This window comes from Cavia porcellus, unplaced genomic scaffold (genome assembly GCF_034190915.1).
Source record: "Cavia porcellus strain 051 isolate PalLab524CR breed Dunkin Hartley unplaced genomic scaffold, mCavPor4.1 scaffold_3, whole genome shotgun sequence".
Taxonomy (NCBI): domain Eukaryota; kingdom Metazoa; phylum Chordata; class Mammalia; order Rodentia; family Caviidae; genus Cavia; species Cavia porcellus.
The window spans coordinates 61,509,236-61,520,762 of NW_026947486.1; the positions used below are offsets into that span (position 1 = coordinate 61,509,236).

General features: G+C 33.9%; 1 pseudogene; it reads left to right on the plus strand.

Moving 5' to 3' along the window:
- Positions 1 to 8,489: 8,489 nt before the first annotated feature.
- Positions 8,490 to 9,823, plus strand: LOC100717839 (E3 SUMO-protein ligase PIAS2-like; annotated as a pseudogene).
- Positions 9,824 to 11,527: the final 1,704 nt, after the last annotated feature.

Here is an 11,527-nt window from a genome sequence, read left to right on the forward strand (position 1 = left end):
GAACCTAAGTAGGTTTCATAGTTACATCTCTCGTGTGGAAATATTTATGTTTGAAGGATATAGTACTATATTTCTAAAATAAATGTGCTTATCCTTATGTGTTTCATCTACCATTTTTAGGTGAAATTAAATAATGTAAAATTAACTTTTAAAATTTATATTCAGCGATATATAGTATATTCACAATTTGTTCAACCAACACTTCTATGCAATTCTAAAAATTTTCATCCCTCAATTGAAAGCTCTGAAATTACTGGGTACTAACATTTTATCTCTTTTCTTTCTAGCCTCTACCAACCATCAGTCTGCCTTCTGTCTCTATGGATTTACTTATTCTAGATTTTCAGATAAATGAAATCTTACAGTAAGTAACCTTTTGTGTCTGGCTTTTGTCATTTGGCATGGTACTTTTTAAAAAATTAGATTCATATAACTGTGAATATTTATGATGAACAATGTGACGTTTTGATATACTTATACATTGCATAATGTTCAAATGAGGAAATTGGCATATACATCACCTTAAACATTTATCACATGTCATTTCTTTGTGGAGAAAATATTGAAAACCTTATCTTCTACCTAATTTGAAATATACAATACATTAATAAGGACTAAAGTCATTCTAACAGACGATGAAACATCAGAACTAATTTCTATCATTCAGCAGTGACACTGTATGCATTGATCAAACATTTCTTCATCACTACCCCTACCTCTGTTAGCTACCATTCTTCTTTCAACTTTTATGATGTCTAGCACTTTTCCAACTCCTGGGACAAAACACCTGACATTCCACAATTTAAAGGATGTGAGATTTTTTTCTTACACTTTTAGTAAATTTAGTCCATGGTCAGCTGGCTCCAAGGCCAGAACAGCGTGGAAGAATCGGGTGATGGGGTGTTCCTTGCATAGTGACCAGGAAACACAGAGACAAAAGAGAAGCCAGGGAGGACAATATCCCCTTACAGGCCATGACTTGAGTGATCCGTCCATTCTGAGCAGGCCCCAACTCCAAATGTGAGGTTTTTGTAGAGGAGGAGATGTCTCAGTCACTTCTTTGCCACTGACATACAGTACATAATATCTATAATTTTAAGGTGAAGAAATGTATTTTGGCTCATGTTTCAAAGTCTCAGTCCTACATGACTGGCTGGCTTAAAGACAGGATGACATGATACAGGGCATGAAAGAGGAACAGCTTCTCAGGTTCTGGCAACTAGGAATCAGAGAGTACAGGGAGAAGCTGAGTAGGAAGATATGACATCTGGGGGACGCCCACAGTGACCTGTCTCTTCCAGTCTTATCTCACCTCATAGTAGCCAGTCAGCTATGATGCTCTGTATTCCTGCCACCTTCTGTGGGTCCCATCTGTGACTGAATGAGGGGACGCCTAGATATAAACAATTACAGGAGATATTTTAGATCTAAACCATAATATACAACATTCTTTAAGATTGCAAATGTGAATCAGATCAGTGACATAGTATTGTTGAGGTTCACACATATACACATTGTATCCTGGTCTGTACTTCATTTTATTTTATGAATTATATCCAAGCAGACCACATTTTACCCATTTATCATGAATGGGCGTTTGGGCTAGCTTTCACCCTTTAGGTTCTGTGAACATTAATAAGTAAGTATTTTTTGAGTATCTGTTTTCAGTTTTGGAGAGATATACATCTTGGAGTAGACTACATGGGTCATATGATAAAGAGTTAACTCTTTGAAGAACCACCAAACCAATTTTGTACAACAGCTGTACAATTTTACATTTCTACCAGCAATATATGAGAATTCCAAATTGTCTATATTCTTGCCAGTACTTGTTATTTTCTATCATCTTTTCATAAACTTAATTTTCAAAAAGCTATTTTAGTTAAATGAATTTGATTTGCGTATCCCCAATGAGTAATGAGGTTGAATATTTTAAAGTGCTTTTGATGCCCTCCATGGAGAAAATATTTCAAGGACTTTGTCTACTCTATTTATTTATTTATTTATTTTTTGTTGATTTTAAGGAATATGTTATGTATTCTGTGCACTGACCCCTTATCAAATGTATGATTTACAAATACCTTCTTGCTTTTGGAGGTTGTCTTTTTTATTTTCTTGTTAGTGTCCTTTGTACACAAAACCTTTACATTTTGTTGAGGTTCAATCTGAGGTTCAATTTTATATTGTTAGTGTTTTCTGCATCACAGCTAAGAATCCATTGCCATATCCACGGCCATTAGGATTTACTTCTATGTTTTCTTTTTAGAATTTCATAATTTTAGCTCTTCTATTCAATCTTTCATCTCTTTTGAGCTCATTTTTGTTTAGAGTGTGGTATATGGCATCTAACTTCATTCTTTTGCATGATGATATCCTGTTGTTAAAGCAACTTGTGGGTGAGACTGCTTTTTCCTTATTGGAAGTCTTGACATCCCTGATGAAAATCCGTCAACTAGAGATGTATGAGTTCATTTCTGGAATTTCATTTTTAGTACATTTGTCAATATGTCTATTCCTATATACTACCTTATTTTCATTTAAAAAAAAAACTTTGTTATAAGTTTTGAAACTGTTAAGTGTAAGTCTTTACACATTGTTCTTTATAATAAATCACTGTTTTGGTAGTTTTGGTTCTCTTGTGATGCCACATGAATTTATGAATCAGCCTTGATTGCCTTATGAATCATTCCAATGGCAAAAGAGCCATTGGAATTACATTGTAATTGTCTGTAGTTTGCTTTGGATAAAATTGGCATTTTAACACTTTTAGTTGTCAGTCCATAAGCAAGGAAAGCATGCTTTTTCATTTATTTAGATCTTTCTTTTAGCACTATTTTATAGATATTTTTACACAATTCTTTTACTTCCTTGGTTAAATTTACTTCCAGTTATTTTACTCTCTTGACACGGTCATAAATGGAATTGTTTTCTTGTTTTAATTTTCAAATTGTTCATTGCTGATAAATGGAAGTATAACTGATTTTTTTGTTATTATTACATTCTGAAAATTATTGAGCCAGTTTATTGGTTATAGAAGTGCTTTTGTGGATACCTTGAGATTTTCTAAATGTGTGCATGATCATATCTCTGCAGAGAGACATTTTAATTTCTTGTTTGCAACATGGCTAACTTTATTTTTTACTGCGTGATTGCTCTATCTAGAACTTCCTGTACAATGCTGAATAACAGTGGTGAAAGTGGCCACCCTTCTCTTGTTACTGATCTTAGGGGAAATATTTCTATCCTTTTATCTTTGGGCAGGATTTGCTTTGCAGATTTTTTGGAAGTGTCCTTTATCATGTCAGGAATTTGTTTTCTACTCGTAATTTTCTGAGCACTGTTATTATAAAAGATGTTTAATTTTGTCAAACGCTTTTCTACATCAACTGAAACAACTGTGAATTTTTCTTTTTCTATCAATTCAGTAATTATACTGTTCGATCTTTTTATTGAACCACTTTATATCATTTGTATGACAGATCCCATTTGTTCATAGTGAATAAGTCTTTTAACATTCTGTCAGATTTGGTTTGCTATTTTTTAAAAAAAGATTTCTTTCTCTAAATTCGTAAGGGAAACTGGTCTATAGTATTGCTGTGGCTTGTGTTTAACTTTGGTCTTGCAGAATGAATTAGGAAGTGTTTCTTTTCTTCTATCTTTTGGAAAAGTTAAGAATTGGCATATATTCTTTAAGTGTTTGGTTGACTTCACTAGTAAAGTCATCTGGTTCTGGAGTTTTCTTATTGGGAGGTTTCTGATTATAGATTCAATATTTTTATTTTTTATAGGCTTATTAAGATTCTTTCTTTTTTAGTCAGTTTTGATATTTGTGTTTTTTCCTAGGAATTTGGTCAATTCACACAAGTTATATGTAATTGGTGGGCGTACCATGGTATTCTTTTGTAATTTTTAAACTTTCTGTAAAGTGGTAGTAGTGTCTCAGTTTGTATTATTGATTTTCATTATCCAAGGCTTCTCTGTTGTCTTTAATATTCTAACTAAAGGTTTTTCAATTTAGTTGAACTTTTCAAAGAAAAACCTTTGGTTTTATTGATTCTAACTATTGTTTTTCTATTCCCTATCCATTTATTTCTGTTGTAGCATTTCTAACTCCCTTGTTTTATGTTAGGCTTAAGATAGCTTGATCTACTTTTTTCTAATTCATTCATGGTGTAAAAGTACTTTACTCGCGTGAGATATTTTTTCTTTTATAGTATACTCAATTTAAGCTATAAATTTCCTTGTGAACATCATTTTTACTCCATTCCATAAACTGCTGCAAGTTGTAGGTTTGTTTTCATTTATTTCAAAGTATATTCTATTTTAATTGTGATTTTTTTCTTTGACCTCTTGGCGACTTTATGAATATATTGTTTAATTTATATATATTTTTAAAATTTCTAGTTTTGTTCATGTTACTGATTTCTAGATTTATTCTAGTGTGCTGGAAAAGATACTTTGTATGTTTGTAAGACATGCAGTTTACAATCATTTTGGGGAGTGGGAACATGTATATCATATAGTATGATTTTTTTAATATACTTTCTATTCATTCCACCTTCCCTCCTCCTGCAAATCCCCTTCCCCCATTTTCATTCTTGTTCTTAGTAATCTTATCACATGTTTATGACATGTTTATATTTATGATGTTTATTAGGTTCCTGTAGATGGCTTATCTCTATTCTATGGATTACCTCTTCTCCTTTCCCTCTCCTTTTGCCCATATTCTCTTGGACCCCTTCCCACTTGGCTCCTCCTACTCATCTTTTATTGTGCTCTTTGTACTTATTCTTACTCGAATGAGAGGCACTATACAGTATTTAAGTATGTGTGTCTGATTTATTTCAGTCAGCCTTATATTTTACAGGTAAATCCATTTTCCTACAGATATCTCAAGTGTATCTTTGTTTATAACTAGGTAGTATTCCATCATGTATATGTACATTTTCTTTATCCACTCTTTCGTTGATGGATACACATGCTGTTTCCAGAATTTAACTATTATTGTGTTTTTATAAACATTGATGTGAATGTATTGCTACAATATGATGTCTTTAGCTTTTTGGAAAAGATACCTAGAAGGGAGAAACCTGGGTCACATGGAATTTCTAATTTCTTTTCCTTGAGAAATTCTACACTAATTTCCAAAACAATGTACTAGTTTACATTTTCACTACTGATGTATGAGGTTTCCTTTTTCACCACAACCATAGCAGTATTTTTTACTTTTAGATTTCTTGATAACTGTTATTCTTTCTGATATAATATGGGATTTCAGCATTGTTTTAATTTACATTTGTCTAATGGTCAGGGATGTTTGAACAGTGTTTTCCCATACTTGTTGGCCATTTGTACTTCCTACTTTGAGAGGTGTCTGTCCATTTCACTAGCCCACTTCTTCATTGGATCTTTTATTTTAGGTTTTATAATTTTTTTGAGTTCTTTATATATTTTAGGTATTAATATTCTGTCAGAGGAGTACCTGCAAATTTTTTTCCCATTCTGTAGTTTGTCTCTTCACTCTACTAATTGATTCCTTGCTAAGCAGAAGGCTTCACATTTGATGTAAACACATTTGTTGATTTTTTATGAAAGAAAAAAAGACACAGAAAAGAAAATCAAAATGCACCTGGTACCGATAAAAAAATAAAAAAAAGAAAATCAAAATGGAAAAGAGACAGACAAACAACAACAAACCCAGAACAATAACAGTATAGGTTTTCAAAACAAGATTATAAGAATTAACAATGGTTGTGATATTGCATTTTGTTATCTTCAAAGGGGTTGCTTAGCCGATTGTTTACCAGATTACCAGATATAGACATGCAAAATTGATCGGATCATATGACTATTAACTGTTCTTTTCCAATAACTAATACAATTAGTAGTATAGTCCTCTTACCTATCATATATATATATATATATATATATATATATATACATAAATTTATGTCTTTTTCCTTTTCCCTTCCTTCTTTCCTCCTTTTTCCCATCCTAGTTACTTTTCCCATTTGAGCAGTTTCTTAACCTCACACAATATTTATTATAGATTTTGGATCTTATTTGCTCTTTCACTTTCTTGTACTTGGGAGACAATATGGTATTTACATGTGATTTTGATTTATTTCACTTGAGTATATCTCAAATCGCATGCATTTATCTATTAAAGCCTTGATCCAATCTTTCTTTATAGCTGAGTAGTACAAGAAACACATTTAACTAAAAAGGAAATTCATGGACCAAATGTTAAAGGATGAAAAATAGTACTCCATGTGACAGGAGCCCAGCTACAGGGTTAGCTATTCTGTTTGCAGACAATGTGAACTTCAAACTGGGAATGATCAAAAGAGGTAAAGAAGGTCACTACATACTTGTTAGGAAAAAATTGAAAAGGAATAGATTACAATCATAAATATACATGCACCAAATATGGGGGTAACCAACTATGTAAGACAAATCTTAATAAACATGAAGAATCAAATAAGCAATAATACAGTTATAATGGGGGACCTTAACACCCAACTATCACAAAGAGAAAGATCAACCAAACAAAAACTCAGCAAAGAAATAACAGAACTGAATCAAGCTTGTGAACAAATGGACCTAGTAGATGTGTACAGTGTTCCACCCAACAACATCAGAATAAATGTCCTTCTCAGCTGAACATGGGTTATTCTCTGAAATAAACCATCGTCTATCCCGCAGAACATACTTAAGTAAATGCAAAGGAATTGAAATAATCCCATGCATATTACCTGACCATAACACAAAAAATTGGAAATTAATGACACCCCCCACAAGAACCCCATAAACACACGGAAATTAAATAATACTCTCCTAAACAACCACATTATCATTAGAACCACATTATCATAGAAGAGAAGGAAGTCGCACTCAAAAAAGAGCAGGATCTGGTACTTTGGGCAGGTCTTATTGTAGAGAGGGGACAGGGAGCCCAGCCTGCATGGAGTAAAAATTGTAGGCCTCCCCAGGAAGCATATAATGCTCTGAGATGTATAATTGAACACTCCAGGGTCTGAAATTATCCGGACCTGGATCTCCTTGCAAGATTATTTGTTTGTCTCCTTGTAATGTGGTAGAAGCTTTCAGCAAGTCTGTGTGAGATCAAAGCCTTGCATGATCTGGGACACCTGGCCAAAAATGTGCCATGTTAGCATCTTATTATTTTTTTTGATGCAGGTTAAAGTGATAAATATCTAGATACCACTTCTCTCAACCTTTATGTTACTTTGTGGGAGTGCCAGATATGTCAAACGTTTCCTGATCCAAGTTTGAGGTTGATATCTTTGGATATGGTCATTGAGGGAATGAAGGGTTCACGTCCAGTCATTAGTTTCTCTAGCTCAGATGTTGCAGGTAGGTGGAATCACAAAGGGCAATATATGAAGGGGGCATTGTGAATTCATTAAGAAAATTTAGCCAATTAAGCCATATGATCAAAAAAAGGATCAGTGGTATATTTGTTTCCAATAATAAACATCAGTTAAGCATGGGTCTTAACTGGGTAAGAGGGTAGCTTGGACTGTGGAACTCATTTAAGCTTAACTCTAAGAATAGGTATTTTTACCTATTCTTATTTTAAGAATAGGTATTCTTACCTATTGTGGATGTTCATCTTTGCATTTTAAATTAATAAAATTATATGTATTTAGATTGTAGAACGTTATGGGTTTTTCTGTTTTTGTTTGTTTTTGAGACAAGGTCCTGCTCTGTAGTCCAATTGGCCTTGAACTCACTATGTAAGCCCAGGTTGGCCTCAAAATCATGATGATCCTCCTACCTCAACCACCCAAAGTCTAGGATTATAGGTGTGTAACACCACACCCTGATAGAACATTATTTTGAAATATGTATACATTGTGGGATGCCTAAATCAATCTAATTAGCATATGCGTTACTTCACATACTTATCAGGACTTGTGCACTTTAAAGTAACACCTTATACTCATCAAAAGATTGCCTTCTATGCAGTCACCTTTGTTTTAAGAATGTAAGGGATGATATTTAAATGGAGTCCTCAAGCATTCACTATATTAGCCAGATTCCATATTATTCAGATTCAAAGGTTTTTCTCACATTAGTCATGAATATGTGTGAAAATACTCTAATTTTGACTTCAATTTTTCAGTCTAAAATCTTCATTATCTATAACTATGTATGTTGCTATACATACCCTAACTGCAATATGCTTTAAAATGAAAATAAGATGTTTTTATTAAAAGAAATCACCATGTTTCTTTAATATGTTTATCATGTTTTGCTACTAACATTCTGTTAGTAGTTCACTTTCAAAGACAAATGATTTATATAATATACACCTTTCTGTTTGAAAAGTAAAATGTATCAAGTCTTCCGTGGCTCCCTCTGCAGGATGGTGCTGGAAGCGCTGGCGGTTCTGTTGGCGATTCGGGGCTATGGCAAGGTGTGGTAATTGGGGGCAACATCCCTTGCAGGGCAATAAAATAGAGGACTTTGAAGAACTCAAGAACATGGTTTCTAGTTTTAGAGTTTCTAAACTACAAATATTACTAGGTTTTGCTGGATGGAAAAGAAGTGGATGCAGTCACGACCTCTTTTTAAGGGCCCTGCATTTATTGAAGAGCGGCTGCACCCTTGTGGTTCAGATTAAAATCGAAGAACTATATAGACGCCAATATCCAGAGACTCTTGAAGGGCTGTCTGGAACATGACTTGTCTGTGCTGGAATCCATTGTTTGCCTTCCACTTCCGTTACAGCCTACATTTCCTGTTCTGTACCATTTGAAAATATTAAGCCCTTTTTCGAGATGCAGCAACCTTCTCCTCCAATTCCTCCTGTCTATTCCAATGTGAAGTCAAAAATCCTACCCTTTTATTATGTGTTTGATGTTTTCATCAAACCCACACGTTTAGTTCAAAGCAGTATTTAATGGTTTCAAGAGATTTTTTTTTTGTTTTGACACCTCATCAAGTTAGAGAGCTGCATATCAAGGCACTTTTTGCCAGATGGTCAGAGATATTACGCAGTTCATGTTTAGCTCAGACTTTGCCTGGGAAAGACATATTGTCTTCAAGAAGATAACAGTCCCAGTATTCTGTGTATGAAAGTAAAAGGAAGCTGTTTCCTTTGCCTGGCTGTGCTCCATCACCTAAAAATGAGTTTGAGTAGGAGTGTCCTGAGGGCTTCTTGAATATTACATCTTTAGTTAGGTTTTTCTCAACTGTGCCAAGCCAGATTTCTATATGTTGGGCATCCAAAATTGTAAAGAATTGCTGACAGTGTATTTTGTTTGCCAGTTGACACCAGTTGTGTTATTACAGATTTAAAATGAAAGGTGTTAGAAATCATACCAGAGCACCAATTAAAGAAAAACTTACTGCTGATAGTGATAGTGCAATTGCTACAATGATGTAACCTTTAGGAAAAAATGAGACTAAACAGTGAGACTAAACAGCTGAGCAGTGACTTGTAGGCATATGCAGTGTTTTAATGCTACCCTTTATCTACAAATGAATGAGAAGAATCCTGCCTGGTTTTGTCCCATGTATGACAAATACGTTGTCTATGAAAGTCTAATATTAAATAGATTTTTCGTGGAAAGTTTCAACTACTGCTCTGATGTGAATGAGATCAGATTGTAAGAAGATAATTCTTGGTGTCCAATGAGACTGAAAAAAGAAGCTATCAAAGTACCCTACCAATCATGTACAAAAATAGAAAGCTCAAGTATCCTCAGTAAGTCTTGTTCAGTTACTGTTTTCCATGAGGCAAACGGAGAAAGTGTATGTTATAGATCTAACAATAGAAAAAAAGCTCCTCTGATAAAGAGGAAGACCTTGCCAAAATAAAAACTTTTTTTTGTCAGAAACACAAAGCAGACCAACCACAAAAAGCAAAAAACCCACATAATCATCTCAATAGACAGAAAAAGCGTTTAACAGCTCCAACATCCCTTCATGGTATTAAAAAAAACTGAAGAATATAGGACTAAGAGGTCTTTATTTCTTTATTGGTAAAGGCTTCTGTAAGAAATCAGCAGACAACATTCTATAAAATGGAGACAAGCTGAAAACTTTCCTTGTAAATTTGGGAACAAGACAAAGATCTCCACTATCACTAGTCTTGTTTAGTATAGTTCTCAAAATATTAGTCAAACCAATTAGACACAGAAAACAAAGAAAAGGGATAGTAATAGGGCAGGAAAAATTTAAATAATAATTACTTACAGGTGGCATAATCTTCTACATAGAGGACCCCAAAACTCCACAAAAAATTTAGAATTAATAACCACATACAGTAGCATAACAGGATACAAAATCAACACTGAAAACATAATAGTATTCCTGTGCACCAACAGATTCACCAAGAGAAAAATTACAGAAGCAATACCTTTCACAACAGCATTGAAAAAAGAAATATTTATGAACTAATCTAAGTAAGAAACTGAAAGATCTTTTTTTTTTTGGATTTTTACCGGTACCAGGGATCGAACTCATGACTGCCTGCTTACAAGGCAGGTGCTTATGCCGCTGAGCTAAATCCCCAGCCCCTGAAACTGAAAGAACTTAAACAATGAAAACTATGGTACTTTGTGAATCCAGTCAGAAGAAGATATCAGAAAATGGAAAAATATTCCTTGGTACTGAATAAAAGGAACCAATATTCAAGGTGATCATAGTACCAAAACTGTTATACAGGTTTAATGCAATTCCAATTAAAATATCAGTAGCATTCCTCAGAGAACAAGAGAAGGAAATCCTAAAATTCACATGGAATCAAAAGAGACCTAAATTAGCAAAAGCAGTTCTGTGCAACAAGGACAAGTGTGGGTGGGGACATCACAATCCTGGACTTCAAGTTTTCCTACAAAGCTACAGTGATAAGAACAGCATGGTATTGATAACATAAAATTGGAAAAGTCAGACTTGTGGATAAATACAACAAAAGAGAAGATACAGAAACAATTTCAGGCACCATCAGCTACCTTATCTTTGACAAACTAGCCAAATGCTGTGCTGGAGGAAAGATGTCTTCTTTAATAAATGGCACTAGGAAAACTGGCTATCCACATGCTGAAGATTGAACCTAGACACATTTTCCTCACCATGCACTAAAGGAAGATCAAAATGGTTCAGAAATCTAAGTATTAAAACAGAACCAATCTGCTTGAAGACAAAATAAGGGCAAATCATAAATACATAGGTACAGGTAAAACTTTTCAGAAAAGAAAGTGGTTGCACAAGAAATAATACCAACAATCAACAAATGAGATCACATCAAGTTACAAGACATGCAAGACTTCTGTATTGCAGAAAAAACTACCAACAGAGTGAAGAAACAACCTACAGAATGGGAAAAATTTTGCCAGGTACTCCTCAAAGGACCAATATCTACAATATATAAAGAACTAAAAAAGACACAAATTTAAAGTCTCAATCCAAAAACTGGGCATCTGAAATGAGCAAACACTTCTTAGATGAAGTACAAAAGGCTAATAAATATATGAAAAAATGTTCAGCAGCACTG